This window comes from Eleutherodactylus coqui, chromosome 7 (genome assembly GCF_035609145.1).
Source record: "Eleutherodactylus coqui strain aEleCoq1 chromosome 7, aEleCoq1.hap1, whole genome shotgun sequence".
NCBI lineage: Eukaryota > Metazoa > Chordata > Amphibia > Anura > Eleutherodactylidae > Eleutherodactylus > Eleutherodactylus coqui.
This window is the reverse complement of record NC_089843.1, coordinates 74,576,362-74,590,942: the sequence shown is the minus strand read 5'-3', so window position 1 is coordinate 74,590,942 and position 14,581 is coordinate 74,576,362.

The window sequence follows — 14,581 nt, the reverse complement described above, 5'->3', positions numbered from 1 at the left end:
GTACGGGTCAGATCTTACATACTCGTGTTATATTTTGACAGTGCGCAAAAAATGCAGCTTTGGCCGGTTTCAGATGAGCGTATGTTATTTGGGTTCGTATGACAGATGACATTACAACTGCATGTCATCAATATTTTTTTTGGTATTTTCCTCGGTACATTTTTTCTAATGGTCAAATATTGATCAGTATTTGCCCAATAGAAAAAAATTGCAATAGGAAGCCAAAAAATGCAAAAATAGGCCATGCTGTGTTTAGCAAAAAAAAGACAAAAAATATGCACATTGCATTAGATACACAGACTTACATTAGCTCCGTATTGTAGTCCTCAAAATATGGACCAAATATGCCCATCGGAAACTGGCCTACATCACACTATGAATAAGAGTCTAGTTGGTTTCTTCTGCTATTGTCTGATTCCAATGGACGGAGATGATTCATACAGGACACAGTTCTCAGATGTCCGACCACCAAAGACAGAGGAAATAGGCACAACTAGACTCATCCGATAACTATCAGGAGGCTGGAACAAACAAGACAGAACTTAGGTATCTGATCACCATCGGACGGGGGTGGCTCAAGCAAGACAGGGCTTGCATCAAGACAGGACCAAACATGGACAACACCAGACAAACGTCCATATAGCATGCATGCATACAGCAGAATAATCAGCACCCATGCAGAGGTGTGGCAGGAATAAATACTGATTGGCCAGCTAGGGGAAACATCTCCCTATCGGCCAATCAGTCCACACATCACAAGGGATTTTGATGCAAGGAAGAGAACATAAAACACTGAGGGATTACCGGCAGACAGCACCAAGGGATTCCCAATGGAGAACTCCTAAGGGAACTTCTGCAATGGTAGGAGACCCAGAGGAATTTCTGGCAGACAACACATAAAGTAAAGCATAGAGTCCAGGCAGTATGAGATGAAAAAAGTTTCAATCCTCTATTCCTCCATAAGCATAACACATAAGACAACTCATAAAGGACCTTCTCCAGTGACAGGAAAGAGGCTTTCAACAGGCGCAGTCATGTGAACTAGTTTGACGTAGAGAGACCACTCTGGTTCCACTCCCTGATTGTGGCTGGTGCGTCACAATACTTTGATTGCAACTATATATCCTGCAAACAATGCAGCCCCAAAGGGTTTGTCCAGGATTAGGTAAAAAAGGTCTGTGTTTTCTTTATTACTCAAAACACAGCACCACATCTGTCTAATGGTGGTGTTGGGTATTGCAGCTGACCTCATTCAAGTGATTCGACCTGAACTGCACCATGAACAAGAGTGGTGATGTCTTTTCCTAAGACTGGACAACTCCATTAAGAGGGATTTACTACCAAATTTTTTCTGGCATATTGTCTACAAGCTTGTTTGGTAAGAATTCGACTAGTTTCCGTTCCTTTTATTGACTTTAATAAAGAGTGACTGACCTCGCATGGTCACTTTACCACGAGGAATTAAGACCAGTCATGAGGATAACCCGGAGTCTGAGCATCAGGATCCTACTGATCTAGTTGATGTGCCATTAAAGGGAAGAAAAAGTTTAAACAGCAAGTTCAGCCCCGCTACCCCCGTATATATAGTACATAGACAATGACTACAGATCTCTGCATAATCCACCATCACCCTTTCTTCGGTGCAGCTGTGTGGCACGACAAAACGCATTTCATGGTGATGATTATATTTCCAAGTTAACTGCTGCGCTTTAAGCTTTGGCAGGGCTATTGTGATAACAATTACATTTGCTAAAACTCCAGACAAAGCTCACAGAATAATTACACCCCGGTAAATCTGACCGTGGTATATTCTCAGTAATCTACGGTATGCTTCACAAGTTTAGTAATCCTCTCCTTCGTCACCCTAGCTTCAAATTGTCTCTGTCTAAGTGATGGATGTGACAATTAAAACTCCTGAAAGGCTCACCGTTGTTAATGTTATGTAAAATTTACACATAACACTACAGCTCTGGGGACTGAGGAATAAACGAGAATGAATTTTAATTCCTGCTCTTTGTTCCGCACTGCCATTATAGAAAGGGTTTTTTTTTTTTGTTCTATTTTTAATATACAGAATTGTATGAAAGCAGAGAAAAATCAAACAATATTTACATTGCGCTAAAAAATAATTAAAAGCTACTTTCCCCTTTTTTACACAAAGTTGTTTTCAAGTTCAACATTCTGTGCCAATTAGTTTCTTAAAATGAGTTCATAGCAGTCAACGCTCCATTTGACTGCGGAGACATAGATTTAAAAGTATAACGGTGCGACTGCCTGCACCCACCACTAGGGGGAGCTTGGCGCATAAGAGCTAAGCTCCTCCTAGTGGTGGCGCCAAGCTGACAGAATGGTTTTTTTTTCAATCTATGTCAATGCAGCACAGAATTATGAATCTAGCTATGTAGCGGGTAGGGTCAGTCCTTTGACCGGGAAAGATGGCGGGGATAAATCTCATTATATGTCACGGGTGGCTTTATCATCTGTTCCAACAAATCCAAGGCGCAGCCGCACACAAGACTCGAGCATAGAGAATTTTGCTGAATAACTTGATTACCTGCTTTGTGACGCCAGTGCCCCTTTGCAGTGATATAAGACGAATAATAAAGTCCACAGTCAAAGAGAGAGTTTTTAAACTGAAGGCACACAGTTTTCTTTTACTTGTACGGTCAAGACAAAGGTTTCCAAAAAACAGCATTTAACAGTCTTAGGCATTACAATGCAAACACGACTGTGCAAATTCTTCTCTCAACAAGTTTGTATCCAGAAGTCCCTCTCCACTTTGAATATCAGCAGTCTAAGTTATGTGACGGACAATTACTTGGGTGCTCCCATTACTTGTTGGGCACATACCGCATACACTTCACTGTTCTCCGCTACAGTCACACTTCTCACTCTAGTTGCTCAATTTCCTCAGTTGCGTTTCCTACTGTGGTAGATGAATAGAGGGACCATGCACTCGCCACCACCAACTCCAAGAGAACAGGATCTGTTCCTCAGACTCTCCCAAAAAAAAGCCTCCCATCGCCACAGGAGTAAGCCCCGGACTTGGCATGGGTAAGCTCCAGAGCTCCTGTCTCCTCGTGCGGTCTCCTTCCCCGAGCCCATCTCTACTCTTGCTTGAGCAACCTTAGCTGGTTCTACCTTGCATCACACCTCCTCTTTCTCTCTTCCTGAAGAAAATCACCTACTTTATCTCCTTCCTCCTTTTTCCTGACTCATCACACACGTCACGCATTCAGCAGGTTAGAGCAACAGAACCCGTAACTAGGATAGGATGAGTTAACACAAAGCCCAAACACCAATATACTTACATACTACAATCCACAGAAAGAAGACAGACGTCACAGAGAGAGACTCTAACTCTGGACCACTACATATAGATTTTAAAAAATGAATTTTAAAAGTGTGCATTCCCTCTAAGCTGTCATGACATTTTAAACACTTTTTTCATTTCCGGCTCTTCCTGCCCACTTTCAACCCTTTCCAATCCACTGTCTGACGTCTGAAGACATTCTGATTGAAGGCTGTACAGCTCTGATGTTGGAAGACGTCCAGCAGGGTATTCTTACTGTATATTACTGGCCACTCTGTTGTCGGGGGCCTCTCCAGCATGTCCCATACTGCAGTATTGGCTCTAGCCAGCAGATGGCGGCATTGTATACTGGCAGAAAGAGAAAACCCTCTAGGAGACCCTGAATCCAAAATTGTATTTCAAAGGGTTAATAAAATGATGACTCTTTTATTTTTCCATCAATGTAGCTATCTGAGGGCTTGTTTTTTGTGGGATGAGATGTATTTTTCAATGGTACTATGTAATATATCATATAATGTACTGGGGAACTTTAAAAAAATTCTAAGTGGAGTGAAATGGAAAAAAGCAAAATTCTGCCATCTTTTAAGGGGGTCTTTTTTCTGTGGTGTACACAATGCAGCAAAAATGACGTGATAACTTTTTTCTATGGGTCAGTTTGATTACGACAATACTAAATTTGCATAGTTTTTTTTTCCCTGTACTACTCTTAAAAAATAAAATCTTTGAAAAAAAATAAAATTATCTTCTTACAGCCATAATGTCAACAATTTTTCGTTGACATATTTGTGTAGGAGCTTGTTTTTGCTGGACATCCTGTAATTTCTACTGGCACAATTTTGGATTACATATGACTTTTGATCATTTTTTTTTACATTGTTTCCCGAACAGCCTCCTTGCAATGAGATTGTGGGATTCCATTTGGGTGGCATGGTGGCTGCCATGGATTTCTACCTATTTAGCCATACTGTGGCATAGCTTAATTAAATGCCTGCAGAAATACAACATTTGTAAAGCAGCAAAGAAAGTCTCACCTCGTCTTATCCACTTCAGCTTGCAGCATATATTTCACATATAGGAGTATACTCACATACTTCATTAACCACTCGATCCGGTGGTTTTTATACGTAAAGCAGAATCAAACAGGTGGGAACTTGAAGTGCCGTGAATAAAAACTCCTTTTATTGTAATCTGTGCATGCAAAAATCACAGGTCCAGAGGACTAGTTTCAGCTCCTCATGAGCCTTGATCACCTCATGGTGATCAAGGCTCATGAGAAGCTAAAACTAGTCCTCTGGACCTGTGATTTTTGCATGCACAGATTACAATAAAAGGAGTTTTTATTCACGGCACTTCAAGTTCCCACCTGTTTGATTCTGCCCTGCAGAAATACAATTTACTGAAGTATTGTAGTATGGAATGTCTTAAAATGGGAGAAAGCTGTCATTCTAAATCACACAGGCGAGGAGAGGTCCGGTGCACCCCCCATTGCCCCCCATGACTTGGTGCTAAGTTCTGGGTCAAATTTCAAATTATATTTATTCTGAAATTTGCAGTATTTCAGTGTAACACATACATGGGCACAATGTGCATACCTGCCCTGAGTCCATCCTGCCTTTGGTATAGGCTTGGTGATAGATTCCCTTATTAGTTGAACAGTTACAATTTTATTTGGTCAGTGATTCTTTTCTTTCTTAACCCTTTCCAATCCACTGTCTGACCTGTGAAGACATTATGATTTAAGGCTGTACAACTCCGATGTTGGTAGACATCCATTGGGCTTCTCTTACTGTATATTGCCAGCCTCTCTGCTGCTGGAGCCTATCTAATGTGTCACCTCATGCAGTACTGGCTTTAGCCAGTATATAGCGCCATTGTATAACAGCTGAAAAAGAGTAAGGCCCCTAGGAAAACCAGGATACAAATTGGACTGGAAAGGGTTAAAAGGAAAATCTCATCATGGAAAGATGCCCTTCCCACCTTACAAGTAAGTAGTAGTCTTTTTACACAGGCTGATTGTTGGGTCTGAGTGTTCCTCCAAATGCTCATTCGCCCAACAATTGGGAAGTGTGAAGAGACCAACTGTCAACCAATGGATGTATATGAGCATAAAATGCTCAGGGATTGGAAATACATCTCCCTTTGTGAACAGGGAAATGTACAGCTGCGTTATAGGGGCATATTAGTGATCATTCATTCTTATAAGCCAATTCTCGACCCATGTAAAGCAAATGAAACGGCCACTGATCGTCATGCATGTTGATCGGCGCTTGTTACATTGGGCTGAAAATTTGGCCTGTGTAAAAGCCCCATAACTTCATGTGGTGATCAAAATATACAATAGTCCAAAACATTACATCACACTGAACAAACAAAACTACTATAATACAAAAAATATGTTCTTCTAAAACAGACTAGGAAGGTGAGAATCCAATGAGACAAGAAAAGCACCGGCCCCAAAGCTCTGATATTCAATCTAATTTTCCTTAAATTGAAAAGGATGTGACTAGTTTCATAATTACCTCCAGTTAGAACCATTCTACATCTATCATTACTCCGTCTACTGTAACACCTAATATTTCATTAATGACAGGGTGTCTTATTAGTAGCACAGCCACCCACGTCTAATTGACGCTATGCAATTATCTTTTGTATCTACACAAATAGGTACTACAATGGTGGCATAGAAACATTCTGTAGGATGAATCCATGATATTTTGACCAACACAAAGGGGTTAACAAAATGCAGCGAAACAATGTGTACAAGGTCTCTTCTAAATTGTGTACAGCTGGACGATCCGCCCTCAAACCAAACCTATAAAACACAGCTTAACTTTAATGTTCTCCCTACAGCCAAGAAATATTATTTCAACAAATGGATAAATGAAATGAGGCAAATGCACATAAGAAAAGAAACCATAAAGTAGCGCTTGTTGTAATGGTTCCACCTCTTAGTTCATCATTTGTCACCAGCAGTGGAAAGTGGTAACTTCAGGGCTAATAGAGAACTAATAGAAAACACTGCAGTATCATAGCAGCATGATTTTAGGTCATATTCCCTTGTGAATGTTTGGTGGCGGAGAAGTTTATTCTGCAGTATAAAAGTATGTGAACACTTATGTCTTACTTTGTATGGCATATATTTAGAACTACATGTTGCGTATTGTATAATGGGCCTTGTTTATCAAAATTACTCATGCACAGGGCTATATTCAGGAGCCATATCACACAAGTTCTGAATATGGTTTTTATATAAATCTATGGGTACATACTCTAGCTCCTCATGTCTCCAAGGTTTCAAGGGGAACTGACTTTTCAGACAATCTATGCTCATATAATAGCCTGTGTGTGTCGTCAGTCTTTAATAATTCTATTAAAATGTTGTTTTACCACATAAATCCAGGCTCCCTTCTATTTCCTCTGCAATCCACTGTCTGTTGTTAGGTATTGAGCTTCTGTAGCAACTAGGATGCTGGGACATTTGCTTAGCTGTGGGGGAAGGACTATTTTCACAGGCTGACAGATTTTCAAACACAGTATCTGCAGTCTCCACAAACTCTGCATCTCCTGCTGTTGCAGCACATGTGCACATTATATTGGATTTACTAACTATTTGATCAGAATGTCTCTGAATGTTTAAATCATCCTAGGACATTAGAGGGGTGGGCAGTCAATACTGCCTCCCTGCTGATTGGAGCAGAGACAGAGCAATTTAGCATTGGAAGTAAGGGAACGGAAGTGCAGAACAATGGACTACTGGCAGAATGCTAGACTTTGCTACACGCCCTGCCTGATAGTGGATAGTAAATAGCAGAACAACAGGAACTGGGGAAGACCCCCTGATAATCACAATTTATAAACATGAAACGTTGCAAACAGCAGCAAATAAGAGGGTAAGGAGAACCTGGTATAGTTTAGAAAAGGCAAATAGAAGTTTTTTGGCCACTGATTTCATGGTACTGTAATCCTTGAAAAAAAAAACATGGCATGTTCCATTTGATGTTGAATTGTATTAGAAAACAGCATAAGATTGAACATACAGGCACTATACAGCAGTGTAATATGGACTCCAGTATTGTGTAAGAGGGAATTTAAATTGTTCTCTGAAATGAATTTACTGGTAATTATGGGAAAGATGTAGTTGTGTGACTGCCCTAACTAAATCATCAAATAACTACTTTGTGATGTTAGGGACCCCTATGTCCTTATAGCTTCCTTTAATGCCATATTTTTATCAAAACATCGATTGTAAGTTCCAAACATAACTTGTCAGAGAATGGTAGTCATAATTAGTTTCTTATTTTTCAACTACGGAAGGCTGAAGATATTGGCTTTACAGTCTACATATTACATCTCTCATTGGGCACATTATCACACAAGGTTTTAAATGTTTAATAGATTTAATATATAATTGTTCTGTACAAATAAATAATAAACCAATACTAATTGTAAGAAAGTGTCACATAAAATAAACCGGTATCCGTCACAAAAGTAATTCAAAATTGTCACATCACAAACTTAGCGCTCTCCTGGATCTCTTCGAACCTCATTGACCGAGCATTCTGCCTCCCACTCACCTATCACATCCTCACCTCATCCTCTCACTGTTGGTGTCCCTCAGTCCCTTAAGGCTCTCTCCTAAGAACTCTACTCTTCTCCATCTATACTTCTGGCCTAGAACAGCTCATAGAAGCCCATGGCTTTCAGTATCATCTGTGCACTGATGACACTCAAATTTATCGTTCTGGTCCAGAAAATACCGGTCTTCTATCCTGAATCCCAAAATGTCTGTCCATCCTCCATATCCTTCTCCTCCCACTTTCTAAAACTGAACTCATCATCTATCCCTCACCTCACTCAATACCACCACCAGACTTATCAATCAGAATGGTTTCATACTTTCACCAGTCCCACAATTCCACTATCTCAGTGTAACAGTGTAACATTTGACTACACATTCTCCTTCGAATTGCACATACAAGCCCTAGCCACCCCCTGCTGCCTGGAACTCAAAACTATCTCTTGGATGGATCTTTTCTCAACCTTGAATCAACAAAAATTTTAGTGCATGTCATCATCATCTCCCATCTACACTAGTGCAGTATCCTTCTTTATGGCCTCTCATCCAACACTCTTGCACACCTCTAATCTATCCTTCCTTAACTCTTCTGCCTGGCTAAGCCATCTCTCTGCATTACTCTCCTGGCCCTCCCCTCTGTCAATTCCTTCATTGTCTACCCATTGCCAGAGAATCGAATTCAAGATATTATAAATGACATACAAGGCTAAAGAAGTCATAGGGACAGCATATTAGGTGCAAGATAAAAACAAAACTTTATTTCTCCTTCACATGTGACGTTTCGACCTCGTGGGTGTTGATCAAGCATGATTTTTTTGCATTGACATACAAGACTGTCCACAACCTGTTTTCTCCATGCATGTCTGACTTAATCTTTCGATACCTCCCCACATATAATCTCTGATCTTCGCAAGACCTCATTCCCTGTTGTCCTCTAGTGTGCTCCTCACATAATCATCTCCAGGATTTCTCCAGTGCATCACTCGTACTCTAGAACTTGCTACCTCAACAAATTAATTAAACTCTCTGCCACCTTGGAAAGCTGCAAAAAGCTTTTTCCAAGATGGAAACCTAGGAAACCTACGTCTTTAAGAAAGGCTATAACCTACAGTAGCCCTGCTGCACAACAGGAGCACCTTTCCCCTCACCTATTGTCTTCTTCCCTGTTCCTTGTAGACAGATATAGTACTTTCTGCCTCTATATCAATTTCTTAGTCCTTTAGTAAATGCTTATGGTTTGTCCTTTTATAAATGTAATGTATTTAAACCCATTTTCATTTGTACAGCTCCATGAAATTAACAGCGCTTTAAAATAAAAAATAATATTATTATAGGCACCTTAAAACTTTGGTTTAGGAGGGCAATAAAGAGCCCAGTAAATGTCAAGCTTTTAGTATTATTATTATTATTGTCATTATGCTTTATATGAAGCCAACACATTGTACAAGATTAATATAAAGAATGGGAATCCTGGCCCCCTCCCTGAAACTTAATATTTAAACTTCCTAGTCTCAGGGCTCCTTCAGAGGAATGTATTTTCCCCATGCAATATGCAGAAAATAGAACACATTGATTTCATTTCCGCACTTCACACATGCAAAGAAACTAGGACCTGCTCGATTTTCCTGCATACTTACACACCATGGGCCCCATAGAAGTTGATGAGAGGTACACAAATACAGTCAATATGCACACAAATGCGCAATATGTTGCGCAATTCCATGTAAAAAGACTATCTGCTCATCATTAGGCTAAATAGCTTTATAAATCACAATGGCGGGTGTTGTGTGCGCATGTGAACAGGCCATTCATGCGCAAAAAATACAGTACTATGCGCCGTTATGTGCACAAATCTACCTGGTTCACGGCGCAAATGTGTTGGATTGAAGCATGCGCAATTGTGCATACGGTCATTTGAAGGAGCTCTCAAACACATTTATAGATTTTATGGTAACCATCTGAACCAGCTTACCGATGCACAAGACTAGATCATTCCTCAGAAGTCGATTGGAATCGGCACTTTTGCCTATCTGTGCCATGTATATAAATGCCCAACGTCTCTTGACTTGGATAGTTTCACTCTTGAAAACTACAGTAACCGTCTTAGGAAGGGTTTCTTATTTTGTTATGGATAGAGGGAAGCTACAAGAAAGAAACTTTTTCATGAGAAAAGACCCAGATGTTAAAACTCTGCTGATAACTGATATGACACAAACGTCAATGTGAGTTTGTTCTAAAAAGTTTCAATTGTTTGTCACGAGCTGAATAATACGATTTTCCAAAGCACCTGTTCTTCCAGTATAAATGGTTCTTATATAAGTTGTGTTCTTACCAATTCCTCAGGGAACAACAAGCACTTCTCTTATTTTCCTGGCAACTTTGATGGCTCAACATTTCAGCTCTACAGCGAATCCCTCTCAACACAAAACACTCAGCTGTAAATTGTAAAGTATTGTTTTCTCAAAAATCTTCAAGTGAAATGATCAATTTGCTTCTGCATTGTATAGTATATGTACCATCACTGATCAACCCTTGAACACCCAAATGTCTTATGACTTATTACAACGCAACCAGAGATAAAGTGAATCTCATTAAAAATGGTTGTCCTCTGGATAAGGAATAATTATGTCCTAATAGAGGGGTAAGAAGGTGGATTTTGAACCCCACTCAATGAGCCAGTCAGAGAATTGTTATATAGAGCAGCTCCCGATCTGGTAGATTCAATGCAGCCATGTAATACCTAGTCACTGAATCATTCGAATAGGTGCTTAGTAGTGATGAGCGAGCATACTCGCTAAGGGCAATTGCTCGAGCGAACATTGACCTTAGCGAGTACCTGCCCGCTCGAGAGACAAGGTTCGGGTGCCGGCGGCATGCAGGGAGCTGCGGGGGAGAGTGAGGAGGAACGGAGGGGAGATCTCTCTCTCCCTCTCTCCCCCCGCTCCCCCCTGCTGACTGCCACTACTCACCGCTCCCCCGCATCGGCACCCGAACCTTGTCTCTCGAGCAGGCAGGTACTCGCTAAAGGCAATGATCGCTCGAGCAATTGCCCTTAGCGAGTATACTCGCTCATCTCTAGTGCTTAGTAATACTACCTTGTAGAAGCAGTATGGAGTTTTCCTTGGCAGTAGTCTATGTAAAGGAACCTAGAAGCTGAGCCTCTGCCCTCATGATTGACACATTGGCACATGCCCAGTGTCATTTCAGCGTTGGATGCCGACATGATCACTTTTCTGCTGGTGTGTAAATGGATTGGTTGGCTGGGAGGCGTGTGTTCCAGCTAGCCAATTAGCACTTGTCTGTACACATTTACTCCAGCTCCTCCTCGCAAAGGCCACCGGTTATACTTCCACTGTGAAAAGGTGTTTCTGGTGAAGTCGCTGGCTCCTATCTTATTCCACAGTTCAGGTAACTCTGTTAAGGACCTTTTACACGCAACGATTATTGTTCAAAATTCATCCAAACGGACAAAAATGAGCAATAATTGTTACATGTAAACGTGGGCATCGTGCACTTTTCGTTTGAACAATGGATTTCACTTCACATAAAATCTATCGTTCAGCCGCTGAAAGACTGAGCAAATACATTCCATCTGAATGTATTTCGTTCATCTTTCAAAAGATTGCAGGATGTTCTCCCCGAGGCATGTTAACACTAGCCGCGAGGAGAACAATGGAATGTGCTGATAGCTGTTTACAACCTAGCCGTATGTTTAAACACACACTGGACTATGCAAACAACTCATGCAAGTCCTTCTACATGCAAATAAAGATGATAAAGTGTTAATGGCCATTAAAGCCTTTAACATTTTATGCAAATACAACAATTTCAATCTTTCGGCCGTTTAAAAGATTATCTTTGTGTGTAAAAGGGCCTTTAAACTTTAGTATAATCTGAGGTGTTGTTGCATCTGTCTCCGTTTTTAGGCAGGGTCTCCTCTGAATAGTAGGTTAGGGTTGGGTCTCCTTTTCTCCCCACTTTTTAGTTTTGTTATAATAATTTCGTGTTATCCACGTCAAAATATTGTGTGTATCTCCAGCCATTTAGATCATAAAGTCACATCCATTCTGTATGAGATGTTTGTATCCTGCTTGGACATAACAGAGGGTTACTGATACACTCCCAGTTTCTGGTTCAAGCACTATGATTATTAACTCAATCATCCCAAACAGATATTTGTCCAGCCTTTGTTTGAACACTTCCATTGAAGGAAAACTCACCACTTCCCGTGGCAACCTGTTCCACTCATTGATCTCCCTCACTATCAGAAAGTTTTTATTAATATCTCATTTGTGTCTCCTCCCTTTCAATGATATATTATTGAATGACCTGAGAAATAGTTGATTATTCAGACCTACAGTATATCCATTGGGTACAATATTACAGTGCTAAATTTATGGAGTAGTAAACAAAATTTTGTTAGTGGATGCACTCGAAAAGTTGCAAGATGCATTTTAAAAAGTTGTCAATTCTCCTTCACTATCTACCTAGTTGGACCTTTTCAAGGTGCTGTATATTCCTCAACAGATAAAGCTTATGTGCTCAGGAGAAAGCTCCACCCAGGTGAAGAAGATCTTGAAAACTGTGAAATATGTACATTAATCCATTGGATGAGCAGCAAGGTTGTGTTCATATTGGAAACATAATTTTGGCCAGTTTCGGTGTAAATCAGACCCACCAGTACATTTTGTTGGGCTTTGTTAAATGTGCAAAAATAGACAGACACAGATAAATATTAGTAAGATGCTTACTGCAGCTTAATGTCATGGTCGTAAAAAAGGACCAACTAAGCCATAGAAATAATGGGCATTAGACCAGGTAGGGCTTCTTCTGAAGTTTAATGCCCATAGCATTTACTTGATCTTTGGCTGATCTACTCGTTCTGTAATAAGGGTTCATTTGCTCCTCTCCTGTTTTTTTTTTATTGGGCTGTCCAGCCATATTTTGTTCTATAGCCAGATAGGTTTTTGGATCAATATCGACCTGCAGTGGTTATTGTGTTGAATTGTTCCTTAAAGGGGTTGTCCCGCGAAACAAAGTGGGTCTATACACTTCTGTATGGCCATATTAATGCACTTTGTAATGTACATTGTGCATTAATTATGAGCCATACAGAAGTTATCAAAAGTTATTCACTTACCTGTTCCGTTGCTGGCGTCCTCGTCTCCATGGTGCCCGTCTAATTTTCAGCGTCTAATGGCCAAATTAGACGCGCTTGCGCAGTCCGGGTCTTCTCCTTTTCTCAATGGGGCTCCGTGTAGCTCCGCCCTGTCACGTGACGATTCCAGCCAATCAGGAGGCTGGAATCGGCAATGGACCGCACAGAAGCCCTGCGGTCCACCGAGGGAGAAGATCCTGGCGGCCATCTTCAGCAGGTAAGTAAGAAGTCGCCGGAGCGCGGGGATTCAGGGGTAAGCGCTGTGCGGTGTTCTTTTTTAACCCCTGCATCGGGGTTGTCTCGCGCCGAACGGGGGGGGGTGAAAAAAAACAAACCCCGTTTCAGCGCGGGACAACCCCTTTAATTTTCATGTAATGTAATGAGTTTAACTATTTGGACTTTACCTTCTTCTTGAACAAGGAATACTTCTTCACAATTAAGTTCACCATTAATAAAAATTTAACAGCATGACCAGCCTGGTGCCCCAAAGGGTAAGAAAGCTGCTGTTAAGCATGCTACAGCCCCCATCAAGCTTATCTTCAATGCCAGTGCAATGAGCCTAGCTGCTTAGAAGAGCTGACAACATCCTTGATTCCGGTGAATTTTCCAGGCCCTGAAGAATGCCCTTCTCCCTTACAGGATGGCCCTGTGGTTCAGCTGACGATATACCCTCTGGTAGGTCCCCATGCCGGAACTTGCCAATGGCACTCAACATCCCCGAGAGACATTATACTTCTTCTGCCAGTAGAAATAGAAATAGAAATAGGCTACATTTTTTTCTTACCTGTGGTCTGAAAATATTGTGGAGAAATACTGAATCCTGGTTGTTTATTGCATACATATACTATATAAACACTTTCTTCGCAGAAATATGTTTGCCAGTTTTATTTGGAGTGCGCCAGGGTAACAAGATACTACGAGCATCATTATTTGCTACAGTTAACTTCCTAACAATGCGTTCCATTTAATGTCTCGATGCTTCTCTCATTGCAGATAATGCTTTTTAATCCCCTTAATCTATGTGTTTATTTTATAAGTGCTGACATGATGATGAAAGTTTGAAATGATTTCTTAAGTGTCATTTGATTCACTATGTATGAAATCTAAATGTTTTCCCACCCTATGCAAGATCCCTGTAATATGATATTATTCAATATTTGGATGAGAGGCCCTCCAAAGTCTTCAAAGTGGAGATTACTCATTCTCCCCAGAGCTAGCGTCAATGAAATGAAATCACAATTATGCAAATGTAACTATTCTCTCCAAAATTACTGCCAAACAAGCCTTTTCAGTGCTCTTTAAGGCATTTCATTCTAGCGGCAAACTTTGTTTATCATCATTTTGTATTTCTCTTTGTATAATGAGCAGCGTAATTAAGAGGCAAACAGAAGCAGTTGAGTTTGCATATGTAATTGATGAGCTAATTGTTTGCATCTACAATCAATTTACAGTCATTCATACAATTGCGTACATGAACATAAGCGAATGCCCAACAGGAAATATGAAACCCTTGTTGAATGTGCAGCTAAGTATC